This window comes from Chiloscyllium punctatum, chromosome 5, assembly GCF_047496795.1.
Source record: "Chiloscyllium punctatum isolate Juve2018m chromosome 5, sChiPun1.3, whole genome shotgun sequence".
Classification (NCBI taxonomy): Eukaryota; Metazoa; Chordata; class Chondrichthyes; order Orectolobiformes; family Hemiscylliidae; genus Chiloscyllium; species Chiloscyllium punctatum.
In genome coordinates this window covers 99,526,472-99,542,483 of record NC_092743.1, presented here as the reverse complement: position 1 = coordinate 99,542,483, position 16,012 = coordinate 99,526,472, and the positions used below count along the sequence as shown (strand labels likewise).

General features: G+C 39.0%; 1 long non-coding RNA gene across 1 annotated transcript in view; it reads right to left on the bottom strand.

The window, feature by feature from the left end:
• The window catches only part of LOC140476764 (uncharacterized), an 82,560-nt gene that overhangs the window by 23,189 nt on the left and 43,359 nt on the right, over positions 1-16,012 (bottom strand). Inside the window, exons 3-4 of the long non-coding RNA XR_011960599.1 lie at positions 6,389-6,541; positions 274-428 (exon numbers count right to left, since the gene is read on the bottom strand). This is a non-coding gene — a long non-coding RNA (uncharacterized lncRNA). The remainder of the gene's footprint in view (positions 1-273; positions 429-6,388; positions 6,542-16,012) is intronic.

The following is a 16,012-nucleotide window of genomic DNA, read 5'->3' as shown; positions in this document are numbered from 1 at the left end:
GCAACATTAAGTAAACATTGTGTGTTTATTATCCTTTATTCGTTTGCTCATTAGCGTGATCTGTTTTAATTTGGTACTCAAAGGGCTATATACCATCATAATACATAAGTCAGCTTCTACATAAGAATCTGTTCTGAAATGAGTGCATTCTTATTCAGATCCAGTCCACAAATACTCAGTCTGATGTGCTTTCCTGCAATGCTGCAGCTATTTTCTGCCATCCTCTCCACTCTCACACAAATCCCATAAGTTGGGTGAGGGGACTTGACTTACACTTTCCGTTCGAAGTGGTAATCGCTGCTGTCTTCAAACTCGATTTGTAGGCCATTAGTTAACCCTGTCAGAAAGCATAGGGTTGTGCAGGGAACATTCCTGGATAGCAGACGCACTGCGCTTCAATTCGAAAGAACTTGATTCAACTTGCAGCACTGAAATGGGGAAAGGTATAAATTAAAGGGGGATGGGGCACTTCAGAGATTCCGAGAAATCTAGTATGAACCTGAGAATAAACTAGCACAGCACTCACTCAACTGGAGAAGAGAAGAGCACAGGTGACCTACACCAGGGCTCTCCCTCATTTACGACCTACTACATGAGGAAGGTAGGGAAAAGCCCACTACTTTATTACATGAATATAATGGGGATATGAAGTGGTGACACCCTAGATCTCTACTTGAGATGGGGAATGGATAATTCATGCCAATCCTGATTTTAAGGACACTACGTATCCTTGCTCCATTTGCCCTGCTGCTCCATCCCCCACCAATTAATTCTGAATGGCACAGCATTGGAAATCGGGGCCATATATCTATAATGGCATGTATCAAATGATATTAAAACTTTGAAATATTGCCTCAGTTATTGTGTGAGATTTGGTTAATGCATTAAAAGATCCCAGAGAGAATGTACAGTGTGGATTCATCGGTATGGCACCGCGGTTGATCATTAATGTACTGAATCTTATGTTTTTTTGACCAGGTCTCAATTTCAGCAAGTTTCATGGAGGGTTTCTCTCTGCAAGGCTTAGCAAGTTTTCTCACATGTTCAGTCTAAAACTCACGTCATTAACTACCTACCTGCCAATGGTACCCAGATTCTACCATGCGCTGTAGCCAGAAGAACTCACCACTGCTCAGATATCTCAGAATAGACTGGCATCTCTGGCACCATCGCCATCTTGCAAGTCCAGCAGAACATCCAGGCAAGTGTTGACACTGCAGAATTGTCCTTCACTGGCAATGCAATGACACAGCAACCACAAACACACACTGCTAATGACACAGCTGGCATGGCTGACACGTTTATAAATCAAAACTTCCATACCTGGCAACATCATGGTAAATCTCTTCTGAGCCCTCTCCAGCTTAATAATATCTTTTAGGAAAGGTCACAGAAAGAGAAAGAAGCACCCTGAGCAGTGGCCTGCTTCTACAGTATTGCACTGGGGTGATACCTAGATTATCTGGTTAAATACTGGAGTCGGTATGAATACACAACCTTCTGACGTGAAGGCATGCCATTAGTCTAGGCTGATCATTTGAGAGAGGAAGTTAACATTTTGAGTCCAGATGACTCTTCACCAGAACTTATCAGCTCAAAACATTAGCTTGCTCTCTCTCCACGGATGCTGCCTGACCCACTGTGATTTCCAACATTTTGGTTTTCAGTACAGATTCCAGCATCTGCAGTAATTTGCTCCTTATTCTGGATAATTTGAGAGGTCTTCTTGACAAAGCTGCTCATTCTTGAGCAATCCATCTCAAACACCACTCTGTCCAGCAACTTGACTGTGCAACTAAGCTATTAGGCTAATAGTTTCCTGGTTCTGACTTACTGCCCTTTTAAAATATTAGACACCGTGTAGCTTCTTCAGTCCCTGAGAACAACCCAAAGCCTTGGGGAGTCTTTATGTGTCTATATTTTATGTGCTTGTGGTTTCCATAATCATCCACCATTTCTTGAATTACCCTCAACCAAAGGCTTGAAAAGCCAAACTAGACAGCATGCTCCAAGAACCCAAAACCTTTTCTAAACATGTAATTGTACTATCAACTGTACGTAACAGCACTGAATAGCATCTTCAGCAGCAAGGACTGATGCAAAATAGCCATTAACCATCCCAACTTCAGCCTCTTCAGCCAAAAAGATAAACAGAAAGCACCAGCTAAAGTTAACACAAAGGATTCTCCTTCTTAACCTCCTTCTTTGCCTGAGGTGTGGTGACCCTCGGGTTAAACCATCACCATTCATCTCTCTCCCTCTCTGTAAATGAGAAAGTAACCTTATGATATGCAAGAACTATGGTAACTTTACTTTTAACCAGGATGCATTTCCAGCTAAAATGATAACGCAGGCAAGTTGGCTATCATGAAGTATAATACAGCTATTATCCTATATGGCCACTCTACGATACTTACTCCTGGCCCCACCTGACTTAAGTGCCACTCAGGAACTTATCCAATTGGAGCTGGGATTCCTGCCATTCTTAAGAGGAATTGTCTGCCCCTACAGAACCTACAGTCAATCAACAGCTCACCTATACAAGAGCAGTGGCCATTGTCGATATAGCTGGAGGCTCAGGTAGACGATCAGCATGGAGCCCCAACAGTGGACTTAGTAGAATGGGTTCTCCTGAACCTCACAGTAAGTGTCCATCAGGGTGTGGGGGTGGAAACGAGGGCTAATATTTAGGGCAGGCTAGCCTTCCCAGCTATGGGCATTCCCAGCCTCTGGTCACCATTTCTGATGGGAATGGGGTCTCAAGTCAGAAGAACATCCTCATACTAAGCTGTGGTGAACACCCAATGGGATTTTACTGGTAAGTTGCCCATACGTCATTCCTTAAAGAGACTGAAACTCAGTAATTAAGCTGCAATTTCAGTGGGATAGCTTATAAAGGCGGCAGCTTATAAAGAGAACTTTATTTTAGAAAATTTGTAGAAGAAAGTGCCTGATGTTTTAGACCATGAAAGGCAGGAAAACATTCATTTTACCCAGCAAGAAGTGGGAAAACTCCAACTTGGCTGCAGAATGCAGAAAAACCTTCAAAATAGCAAGTATCCATCATTTTCCTAATTAAGAAAAGTGAGAAAACCCTAAAAATGTTGGGGAAACTCAACAAGCAACACAAAGATACAGTTTTATGAAGAAAAAAGAGTGAAAGCAGGATACACTGCTATAGTACATACAAACTATAGCATACTATGGAACAGTCCATAATTCAAGTTAAAGCATTATTGAAGAATTCAAATCAGTATTGCAGAAAAATGAAATGAAAAAGGTTGACAAATAAAGAAATGTGTGTTGAAAAATGTGGTGCTGGAAAAACACAGCAGGCCAGGCAGCAGCCGAAGAGCAGGAGAATCGACATTTCGGGCATAAGCCCTTCTTCGGGAATGAGGCTGGTGTGCCAAGCGGCTGCGATAAAGGGTAGGGGGGAGCGAATTTGGGGAAGGGGCGCTGGGAATACAATAGGTGGAAGGAGATGAGAGTGAGAGTGATAGGCCGGAGAGGGGACAGGGATGGAGAGGTCGGGAAGAAGATTGCAGGTCAAGAGGGCAGTGCTGAATCCGGGGGTTGGGACTGAGATAAGGTGGGGGGAGGGGAAATGAGGAAGCTGGAGAAATCTACATTCATCCCGTGTGGTTGGAGGGTTCCTAGGCTGAAGATGAGGCGCTCTTCCTCCAGGTGTCGTGTGGTCAGGGTCTGGCAATGGAGGAGATCAACTAAGAGAAAGTGAGGACTGCAGATGCTGGAGTACCAGAGTTGAAAAATGTGGTGCTAGAAAAACACAGCAGGTCAGGCAGCATCCAAGGAGCAGGAGAATCAACATTTCGGGCATAAGCCCTTCTTCAGGAATGAGGCTGGTGTGCCAAGCAGGCTGAGATAAAGCGTAGGGGGGAGGGAAAGGGCTTATGCTCGAAACGTCGATTCTTCTGCTCCTCGGATGCTTCCTGGCCTGCTGTGTTTTTCCAGCACCACATTTTTCAACTCTGGCGATGGGGGAGGCCAAGGACCTTCATGTCCTTGGCGGAGTGGGAGGGGGAGTTAAAGTGTTCAGCCACGGGGCGGTTGGGTTGGTTGGTGCGGGTATCCCAGAGGTGCTCCCTGAAACATTCCGCAAGTATGTGGCCTGTCTCCTCAGTGTAGAGGAGACCACATTGGGTGCAACGGATACAGTAAATGATGTGTGTGGAGGTGCAGGTGAATTTGTGACGGATATAGAAGGATACACTGGGGGCTTGGAGGGAGGTGAGGGGTGTGGTGTGGGCGCAAGTTTTGCACTTCTTGTGGTTGCAGGGGAAGGTGCTGGGAGTGGAGGTTGGGTTGGTGGGGGGTGTGGACCTGACGAGGGAGTCGCAGAGGGAGTGGTCTCTCCGGAACACTGATAGGGGTGGGGAGGGAAATATATCCCTGGTGGTGGGGTCTGTATGGAGCTGGCGGAAATGACGGAGGATGATACGATGTATCCGGAGGTTGGTGGGGTGGAAGGTGAGGACCAGTGGGGTTCAGTCCTGGTGGCGATCGGAGGGGCGGAGTTCAAGGCGGAGGTGCGGGAAGTGGAGGAGATGCGGTGGAGAGCATCGTCGACCACGTTGGAGGGGAAATTGCGGTCTTTACAGAAGGAGGCTATTTGGGTTGTTCGGTAGTGGAATTGGTCCTCCTGGGAGCAGATGTGGTGGAGGCGAAGGAATTGGGAATATGGGATGGCATTTTTACAGGGGGCAGGGTGGGAGGAGGTGTAATCTAGGTATCTGTGGGAGTCGGTCAGTTTGTAGTAAATGTCTGTGTTGAGTCGGTCGCCCGAGATAGAAATGGAGAGGTCTAGGAAGGGGAGGGAGGAGTCTGAGATGGTCCAGGTAAATTTGAGGTTGGGGTGGAAGGTGTTAGTAAAGTGGATGAACTGTTCAACCTCCTCGTGGAAATATGGCAACATTGCTCTTTAGTATCTAACAAGCTCTACTATCATATCTATTTAAAATAGCTTTTGTAAATGCATATTTTCAAGTTCAAAATACCCTTACCCAGTACCAGTAGAAAAGGCAAATACCACAAGATACTAACAGTGGTCATTTGGGAAAATATCACAGAGAATAAATTAGAAAGGGAAACCAATGATAAATGCAGGTCAACTTGTCCAAAATCTCTAATACTGAAATCTGTTTAATAAATTCAGCCACCTCCAATCAGTATTCTATGAGTGCTACTATTCATGCAATAGTAATTTCCATGAAAATCAGTTACTGAATTTCCTTGACTATATGAGACAAAAGACCAGTAATGTATAATTTTACTTTTAATTCTACTTTCAGAATGCAGTACTAATTCTATTTGCTTAAGGAAAGGAAGTTGAGTAAACATGGGAAGAAAGTTTCCAGTATGGTGTATTTTAATTCAAGGTGGTGTGAACATTATCAATTGATCTAGGATTTAAGTACCCTGTCCGGAATGCTGAGCAAACAAATTTTCTCATGAATTAAACATATAATGATAACCATAATTAATTGGAGCTGGAAACAGTGCAGGTATTTCCATCACCTAGGGGTGAAAGTGCTGCACATAAGCTACAGGACGGTTCACTGAAGCACGTAATGGATTGGGCCTTCACCAGTAAGAAATCATTGTGTAAAATGATCATGGTTATTCATATGGCATAATATACTGCAAATTAGAAGTATAACAACGTTATTGATTGAAGAGATATGTAACTCATTGAGTGCTGAGTTGTTTGCGACATGCACTGCACTTCCCAAGTGCTCGTCAGCTCCAAGTGATTTCCTACTGCTCCTGAACGTGACAGCTCATGTTGCAATATGATTGCACAGTCCCATGTGGCTGTTTATATCTTGTCAATGAGGCCATTCTCCAGATAGGTGCCCAAGCAGTGAGCTTTCATAAGCAATTTAACCACAGTGTGTGCATCTCATAAGATCAGTAATATCTCTATGAGGGCATTTTTAAGTTTGTTCAGCAGTTGTAACCAGATGCTACAAATAAGCACCTGCTTTTCTTTCCCACTAAAATCCAAAGTGAACTTAAGCCGACACTGGTAAACCTGGTATAATGTGTTATTATTGTTCATGTAATATAATGCTGTTTGGTTAAAATGCATTTCCAGGTATTGACAGAAAGTGATGACAAACACTTGGCAGGTCAGGCAGTATCTGTGGAGACAGAAAAACAGACTAACACTTCAAGTCAATCATTTCTGCTTTTATTTCAGAATCCTGTATCTGTAATAGTGTCATAGAGTCATAGAGATGCATAACACGGAAACAGACCCTTCGGTCCAACATGTCCATGATAGCCTAACCTAATCTAGTCCCATTTGCCAGCGCTTGGCCCATATTCTTCTAAACCCTTCCTATTCATATACCCATCCAGATACCTTTTAAATGTTGCTATTGTACCAGCCTCCACTTCTTCCTCTGGCAGTTCATTCCACATATTTTGCTTTTGTTTTAAATACTAATATTTTCCACAGTTTCTTTCTTCCTTGCTGAAGACTGAGTCGATCTGATGCAGACTTCAATATTCTCAGCTAAAAGGAGTACAAAAGAAGATTTATATTTTTATAACACTGCTCAAACCTCAGGATGCTACAAAGTGCTTCACAAACAATGGACTACTTTTGACGTAGTCACTGCTTTAATGTAGGAACGCAGCAGTCAATTTACACACAGCATATTCCCACAAACAGCAATGTGATACTGAACAGGTAATCTATTTCCTTTGCAATGCAGGTAAACAGATACACTTTGGGCAAAACATTGAAGTGCTTGATTATGGTAGGTAGTTAACAAGTCAAGTTTGAGACGATAACACAAGAAAATCCACTAGGCCTCTTGGAGAGAAATGCTCCATTAAATTCAGCAAAATGACAACCAAAATGAGCAGCACGGTGGCTCAGTGGTTAGCAGTGCCAGGGACCCAGGTTCAATTCCAACCTCGAGTGAACGTGTGGGGTTTGCACATACTCCCTGTGTCTGTGTGGGTTTCCTCTGGGTGCTCTGGTTTCCTCCCACACTCCAAAGATGTGCAGGTTAGGTGAATTGGCCATGCTAAGTTGTCCATTGTGTTCAGGACTGTGTTCATAGTGTTCAGGGTTAGGTGCATTAGTCAGGGGAAATGTAAAGTAATAGGGTAGGGTAACAGGTCTGGGTGGGTTACTCTTCAGAGAGTGATGTGGGCTAGTTGGGCCAAATGGCCTGTTTCCACACTGTAGGGATTCTATGAATCAAAATATTATAAATTTCAGCCTCCTTCAAGTTTAGCTGATGTGGGAATGTCTGACTTTGCACCCTGAACAAATTTCTTCCTGTCCTTCCTTCCCAACATCATCATCATTGCAGATAATTAGGCTCTGCTGCCTTCTCTGATCTTGGCTGAAATCAGTGCTTTTTGAGGCTGAATTTGTGGTGAGCAAATATGGCATCTGCTGCAGAAATTGTGGGCCTTTGGAATATTACAGATCATTTGAATATGGCTAAATCCCTGTGTCCTGCAAGATGATGCCAAGGGAAAAGATACATTGTAGCAGCTTACCAGGGCACCTCCAACAGCATATTCTAAACTTGCAACCTAAGACTGGGAGCAGGAGACACCACGCCATGCAAGCTTCCCTCCAAGTCACACACCATCCTGCCTTTGAAATGTATTAGCTTCTCCTTCACCATCCTGGCTCGATATCCAGACTACCCTCCATAACAGCACTTTTCCCTACACAACACGGACTGCAGCAGTTCAAGAAAATGACTCAGCATCACCTTCTCAAGGGCAACTAGAGATGTAGCACAAGTACCGACTATCCAACAAATAACAAAAAGCTCAGGCACCACGGAAAGCTGAAGAGGTTACATACTTTCTTTAAAAGTCTTTAATTTTAAAGGATGGACAAAGGTTGTTCCCTGGTTGATGGATTTTCAACATCAGGAAGAAGACTTCTCCACCTGTCCAAAGAATTTCTTGAAGAGATATCCCAGGTTAACAAGTTACTATTAAGCAGCTATTGATGCGATGCATAATTTCAAAACTGCCTGTTACTATCTCTTGGATCAGAGTCTGGCCTCTCAGGTTGCCACATTACAGATCATGGCAGTATTATGAACACAAGTAGGAGAGGTCTTCCTGACATCCTGGTCAATGTTTACTCCTCAATGTCATTAACTAATATCAATTAATTGGCCTTTGTCACATTTCTAATTGTAGGAGTTGCCTCAGTGTTAACTGCATTTCCTATATGACCCACAAAGACTATGTTTCAAAAGTTGGTTGTAATGGACTTTGGGATGTATTGAAGTTGTGGAAGATGTTTTAAAATTACAGTTGTGCCTTTCTACTTATGTTTAAATATGATCTCTTTTAGTTAAATCTTCATTGAAAATGATTCAGTATCTTTGGATGAGTTGCATTTTAACCATATATGTTATTGCAATTATCTTAATTCCATCTCCTTTCCTCTGTCCTTAGTTTAATCATGTGTCATTCTTCAAAGTAGAAGGTAAGGACATTTATTGCAGCAAAACAAATAGGGATTCTTATTTTGATTAGTGTTTTTAATTATTCCAATTAGATGCATATTTCATTTAATATATATACACAGAATCAACTTTTAAATGCTGATAGGTTTGATGCAGAGACAAAAATACTCAAGGTTATCAAATAAAGAAACTGTAGTGAGAGCTTATGTCATCAATACCAGTGTGCATTTGAATCACTGCATAGTCCAAAATGTTTGACACAAGCAGACATTCATCTTGACATTCTACCTCCTTGTGAGCAAACAGAGGGATTTAAGTGAAATCTATTTGGGCCAAAATCTCCTTTTATTTTACATTGTCACTATACTCACACAGAAAACGTTAGATATGGTAACATTTCGGGCCAGTCTATTGTTAACTTGTTATTGATGCTATGGATCTTTCCATGACTGTCAGTTGTGGTAACTGAGTTTTAGATTACAAATGTGCCTTGCTGTGTGAATAAGTTGGAAGTGTATGTTCTGGTTTGGATCATGAATCGTATAAACACGCTCCTGATTGTTGAGTGATTGAATGCACCCCATGGTGTGCTATTGAGCCATGAAACCAGGAAGAGCCCAGGTTCAGTCTCCACTGAGTTAACTGGACTGAGCTGGAGTAGCAGCCAGTAATGCACTGCAATTGGCCTGAACTCCTTTTAATTAGGGAGGAAGACAAAGTGAACCTTGGAAAGCGATCAACAACCGGCAATCCTGGCTGATTTGTCTGTGTATCACCGTCACCCTGTCTCATTCAATAGCTTTAAACACTCACTGCTTTGGTTTTTCATATGGAATAAACAAAGTGGCAGGAGGGTGTCAGTACCCATGAAATCATACCCATAGACAAGGAGGACACAGAATGAGGAGATTATTGAGCAAGCTAAGATTAAGAAAACCAAATTTGAAACCTCATGTTCTTCTTTTGTAGTCCATAAAAAATAAAGATGTCAAATGTGAAATTATCATTTTTTTGAACCAGAAAACAAGTGCTCCTGCTGTGGAAGATACATTGAAATCTGATGAAATTGTTTTTAATAGGATGAAAGTATTAGTTGTATTTATGTAAAACTGAACTGATCTCTGGCATATTGCATTTTTCTTACAAGCAGGAACTGTCAGCTAAATGATCAGCTCACTTGGAAAACAGCAAACACTAAAGGAATAATTGATCTGCAAACATTGCCTCTGTAGTTTGGCTTTAATACATGTTTTTAGTCAATAGCAATAATTATGATGTTGCTGACTTTGCTGTGAAAAACATTCTTGATCTTCTTATTCTGCCATCATAAGTTTTCTTTTATGATTATGGCAGGAAAAAAAACAACAACGTGGCACTGCATGACAAAAAAGAAATCACAAACAGCACAACTGCGGAACATTTTTCTGAATACTTCTGTAATGTCTTTTGCTGAATTTATGCTTACTCTCATGCTGTATACAAGAGAATAACCCAGAACCTCCATTATGGAAAAAACATTGTTTGATTGAACCAGAACAGCAACACTTGCTCGACACAGATGCCCTACTAATTTGTTAGATAGCGTTCCAGCAATAATATATGTGAGAAGCACATAGTGAAATGAGGCAGTCTTTATATATTTAACAGAGAAACGGAGAATACTGAACTTCAAATAGCCAATCATATGTACATTTTTAGAAGGAAATGCCAGACAGAACTTGTAAAAATAGAAAGCAAGATTCATATAATCTCAAGCAGTTGGTAATGCATTAAAGGTTCTGCAATCCTTTTAATCCATATTTATCACAGTGACTGTAAACAGGTTAATGACATTAAAGTAGTCCTTGTGATTCTTATTTCTTGACTTGTGTTACCTTTGGAAAAAGAATTCTCAAGTTTTATATTAGTACTGATTGCTATTAATGCACAACTAACTAAATGTTCATATGCGCTGTAAAACACAAATGTCTGGAGGTCTGGAAATGCAAGTGTTTAGTGCATGTTCAAAGCCATATTAAATACGACTCAACTCACTTGTAAACGTTAAAGAAATATCTGGTCAGGCACAAGCCCAACTGTGAAATAAAACTCAGCTACATTGCTCTGTAATATTTCAATCAATGTTTTCATGATATAGTATTTTAAGTTATAAATTACTCTACAATGTTTTGGATAATCAATTTTATTTTGGTTAGCAACATTTTGCCAAAGCTGCAATAACAAATGAACTTTTTGTTTTCCTTCAGAGTGATGAATGTTTACAGTATCTACTCAAGCATTGTACAATGCAAATTGTCACAGGATGAAATGTGTCTCCTTATTTTCAGTGCGATCGAACAATTTATTTGTTTTTACCTTTATGTACAGTCTTCTTAAAGCAGGAAGCAGAACTACTCAAAAAGCTTGCAAATGGCACAAAAGATTGCAGTGCGCTTAGTTATAAAGAAGGCAAAAATATGTCACAGTATTTTGTAAATATATATTGGAAACAGTGTTAAACAATTGCAGATTTGAGGCCATATGACAGTCCTACAAAAGTGTAAATTATTTTAAATGGTTCTCAATATTTATTGAATTAATTTGAACCTAATTATGAAAGAGATTAATAAAACTTACGTTTTCAGTCCAATTGGAGAAAATGTCAAATAAATGTGTGGCACACACTTTGTAATTTTTAGATGAACAATTTAATTTTTCTGAGTATAGTCTCTCAATTTGTAATTTTATCCCATCAATGGCTTTTCAAACTACAATATCTTACTTACTAACTCATATATTTTTGATTTTCCTTATATACCATTATCACCTTTGCAAAAAAGTTTATTTACTATGCATTAAGTACAAATAAGTAATTGAATGGCAACTTTACATCATCATTTAACAATTTCAATTGAATTGTTCTTTTGTAGGTATCAAAATGACTTCATGCTTCAGTCATGAAAACTATTATTAAAACTAACCATACATTTCACTTTATTTCTAAAGTATTCTACTGAAGCTATAGCTTTTATGATATTCTTCTATAAATTAAGCAATAACCCTGAACAATTTCTTTACAATTTGCTGCCAATCACTGGCTTCTCAAATCATTGAAAATTGCCAAACAAATGTCACACATGGAATGCTGAAAAATCCAAAACATTGAACATTCATTATTGATAGCAACATGCATTTATATGTTACTTTCTGGATAAAAAATGTACCCTAGACACCACAGAGTAAATGGAAAAATGCAAATATTTGCAAAGCCAAAGAAGGAGAATTGAAAGAGATGAATAATAGTTTGATCAAGGAGCTGGGTGTCAAGATGACCATGAATCAGGACGTGGATGTATTTATGTATAGATTTCTAGAGTTTGTGGTCTGAATGCAAAGATGTCATTGGTGAGGTGAAAATAATAAAGAATGTATAAATAGACAGAAGCAAAGGAAAAGAGATTCAGTGAGGTGCTTTAATGCTGGAGAAGGTACAGATACAGGGAAGGGTGAAATCATGGAGGAACATAAGCACAAAGATAAGAACTTCATAATAATGAGATTGGAAAGGCTGGGGCACTTTAGCGTAGATGTGATGAAATGGGGAATAGAATAGGGGCAGCAAATTTCTGAACTCAAGTTTATGGAGGCTACATATTCAGGCAATGGAACAGTGGAGATATGTTCTGGTCACACTAAGGTAGATTAATGTGAAACCAAGTGCAGCAGTTCTTTTAACCAAACCAAAAGAAGAGCAAGAGCAGAGGCTTCCTCGTTGAAAACATGTAAATCCACTCACTATTCATTACAGTTGTCATCCTGCTATAGTCAGTTTAAGGCAAGAATAGAGGAAGGTTGCTTAGAGCAAGCTGCATGTAAAAATGGCTATGCTAATAAATAGGCTGCATGCTTAAGGAATTGTACATTCATAAACTGCTTTTCCCTAATTTTTGCTCTAATCCTAATTTTGAGGGAATAAATCCCAGTTACAATGTATTTTTTTGCAGATTTACAACAATAGCTTGCATTTATATATACCCTTTGACATAATAAAACTTTCCAAGGTGCTTCTCACATGATTTGATAATTTGAAGTGTGTAGTTATGTGATCCTACTCCAAATTGAAAAGTCTAATTTCAATTTTGAAAATATTTTCATCTGCTCCTAATAGGATCCTATTAGGCCCTGTGCATTTTTTAAAATAATGCTTACAGTCCTGCTTTGTCTTGTAAGGAAGGAAAGGAGACTGGTATTTCATCCTTTTTCCTCACTTCATATCAAGTAACATTTACCTATGAAATTTACAAATATTTTTGTCTACATGTTTTAAATCTAATAAAATTGAGCAAAAATTGTGAGCAATCTGTAATGACTCAATTCTAATGATAGCATGGTATTCATTCCATTTACATTCCATTTCAGTGGCTAAGGTCTACAAAATAGTGGATTTGAATTAAATGCTGCAGAAACTCCTTGAATGTAGCATTGCTGTTATTTTTTTAAAATGTTCTGCAAACATGGCTTGCTGCAAAGTGAACAGTTAAACACTAGCTAGGGCCAGCGTTCCAAGCCAGAAAACCCACTGTGGTTTCTTACAGACTTATTTGCACTATATTTACAACTTTGTCTCTCGGTGAGATTTGTGATATGGAATGTATGGCAACCAAGGAGCAGGCCACTCTGCCCAACTAGTCTGTACTAGTGAGTGTGCTTCAAACAGGTTTCCTCCCATATTAGCTCCCATCATCCGGCCTTTAGCCACAGCGACAATGCATATGCTAACAGCAGCTGCAATCGTTGACCCATTCTTTTCATGTTAACTGTTATGGATCATTGGTTAACTATTTGTGAGCCATTGACAAACAGCATCCTTTGAAATGCTTACATAATGGTTGTTTCATGTTCCTATAGCTGATCCTATGAGTTAATGCACCCAATGATCTGTTGCATTGAGCCATCAAATCCAGGAAGAACTTGGATTTATCTTTAGGTCTGCACTCAGCAACGGGAATAGCACATTTGGCTTTACTGAGAGAAGGCAACCCTACTGCCATGAATTTGGCAACTCTTTGGAATTACCCTGGAGTCACAAACAATTGAAGATTAACCTCGAGGTCACTGCTGAGAGCTACTTGTGAACAGAATTCATCAAATTTTTTTCAAAACTTCCTTGAACACTTGCATCTACCAGTCATACAAACATTGGCCATCAAGATAAAAGGCTGCTTCACCAATAGTCAATGTTAATTTAATGAGCTGAGAAAGTATTCCATTTCCACATACTTCCAGAATAGGCCACTAGTAGGAAGCATGGCTCGAGGGCAGAGTTGTATGATGAAATCTCTACGAATGCGCCCAAGTAGATTTGGCAATCCTAAATGTAAGAGAAGCAACATTGGAGACCAATCAGTCAGTCACCCACAATAATGATTTCCTCAGTCACCATAGTGCATGGTACAGTGAGAGGTAACTGGGAACGGCTGATATTTTATAAAGTGGCCTTCACTCATTACAAAGAATCAGCAATAACTTCCACACTCCTTTATCGATTTTTATCTATTCAATTAAATCTTTGGGGTGGCAGAGACACATTATTTAAGGCGATCACGTTATGTGGTACTGAGTTACAGAAACCAGGAAAATGCCAAGTCCAATCCATCACCTAGCTGAGATGATTCATTCTGGTGGTCATGGAACCATGACAAACAGCCTCAGAGCACTGAGATTTTAAAATGCGGTAAGGGTTTCTGCTGCTGATGGAAGGTGTTCTTCTGTGAAATTTGGGCAAAGAAGGAATCGAGCTTGAGTATTATAGTTACATAGCATTCTGGCCTGTTGGCATGGACTCACAGTGGCTGCAGGGTCATTTGAGCAAGATAGCAGAGGGCAGTTATATGTGCAATGCCAGAAGGCACAAGTATTCAGTTCTTGCTCAAACAGCACAAGAAGAACTTCGTTTAAAAGAAAACCTTCATTTAAAATTGAATAAAACTATATTAAAATAAATGTTTACAGATGGCAATAAATGGCCCGCATTTTAAACCTGCTATTTGGGTTTTATTAGCTTTAATCCACCATTTTGTTTAATATTAACTGAAACTATGTTTAAATCATCTCAAACTGCATTATAACTTCAGTTGCTATAGCTGAGTTTTTCAATCAGTGGTTGAGTTTTATCTAACGCAAATTTATTTTCTTTCTATTGCAATTTATAGTGATGCAAAACTGAAGTGATTTATCTTTAAAATTCACCCAAGAATTTTATTTGTATGTGACTGGTTTAGCTTTATTAGGTTATTAGTGACAAACATATTTGTGCAAAATTTTCATTTGTTTATTTTTTATTCGAAATAAAGTGTGAGCCAGATTTTTAACTGCAAATAGAAATATTGCTATATATCCATGGTTTCTTCAGGTTTTGTTTACAATTCAATTCTGCATATCAATCATTGTCAATTTAGTGAATGCAGTAAGTCAATAAAATTAGTTTAATTACTTTAAGGATAGCAACAGTATCCCAAAACAAAAATATTCAAATTTGTTGTATCTTTTTGAAGCTTGGAAGAACAATTTATGATAAAAGTCGTTCTGCAACTTTTACTTCACTGTTCGTAGAATTTTGGCATTCAAAGTATTTTTTTCAGATGTAAAAACACAAGAAATATGCAGTTAAGTATTCAATTGTGAAAATGGAAAAGCAAAATAGGATATTTCAAATGATCTCAATAAGCTAATGATGTTATGTTGTTTCTTGTGAAAAAAACTACAATTACAACATCCAGTTTTTTTTTTAAATTCTACTTCATTATGACCTAGATTCAATTTTGTTTCCAATTGCTTGTTAGACAGTTGGATTGTATTTACATGCATTTCATGCCTTATCTTGGAAATGCATTTAGTTAAAACATATTACCCTCCAGGTTTGGTCGTTTTGTTGAATTTGTAAATCTAAGTGTTAAGTACAACTGATTATCTTGAGTGAAAAGAATTGTTTAACAAAGCTTTAACAAATATACACATAGAAAGGTTCTCACGATTTAAATACTTTAATCTGTTGTGTTAGAACAGACCATATGCAATATTTTACTAATTAGCTTTTAAGCTGCTAAAGACTTTTGGTCTAATTACATGGCTTAAAACAAAAAAAGCAAAATATTGCAAATAGCATATTTTCCATTTTATTGAGAAACAACATTTCTTATGGTATGTTAAGGTTCCAATGACTTACAAAGATAATTTCTAGTTTTTGATTCCCACATCAGATTTCCCTTCTTTTCACCCCTCCTGCTTTTTTCTACTTTCTTCCCTTGCCTATTTTTTTTTCAATCTTTCTCTTCTAGCATTTTCTATTGTTATTCACCCTATTTCCTGCTTGAAGTAATCCTGACATACTGGACATCATCTGAAACTACAAACGACAGGATGCAATAAGCTAGAGAATAGCAGTAATCTGAGGAAAGTTCTTCATTCACTCTTCCTACTAACTCTCTGTCTTCTTATCCTACATAGAAAATAAAAAAATCAATACTGCCTCACAAGCCTTGATAAAAGTGGTG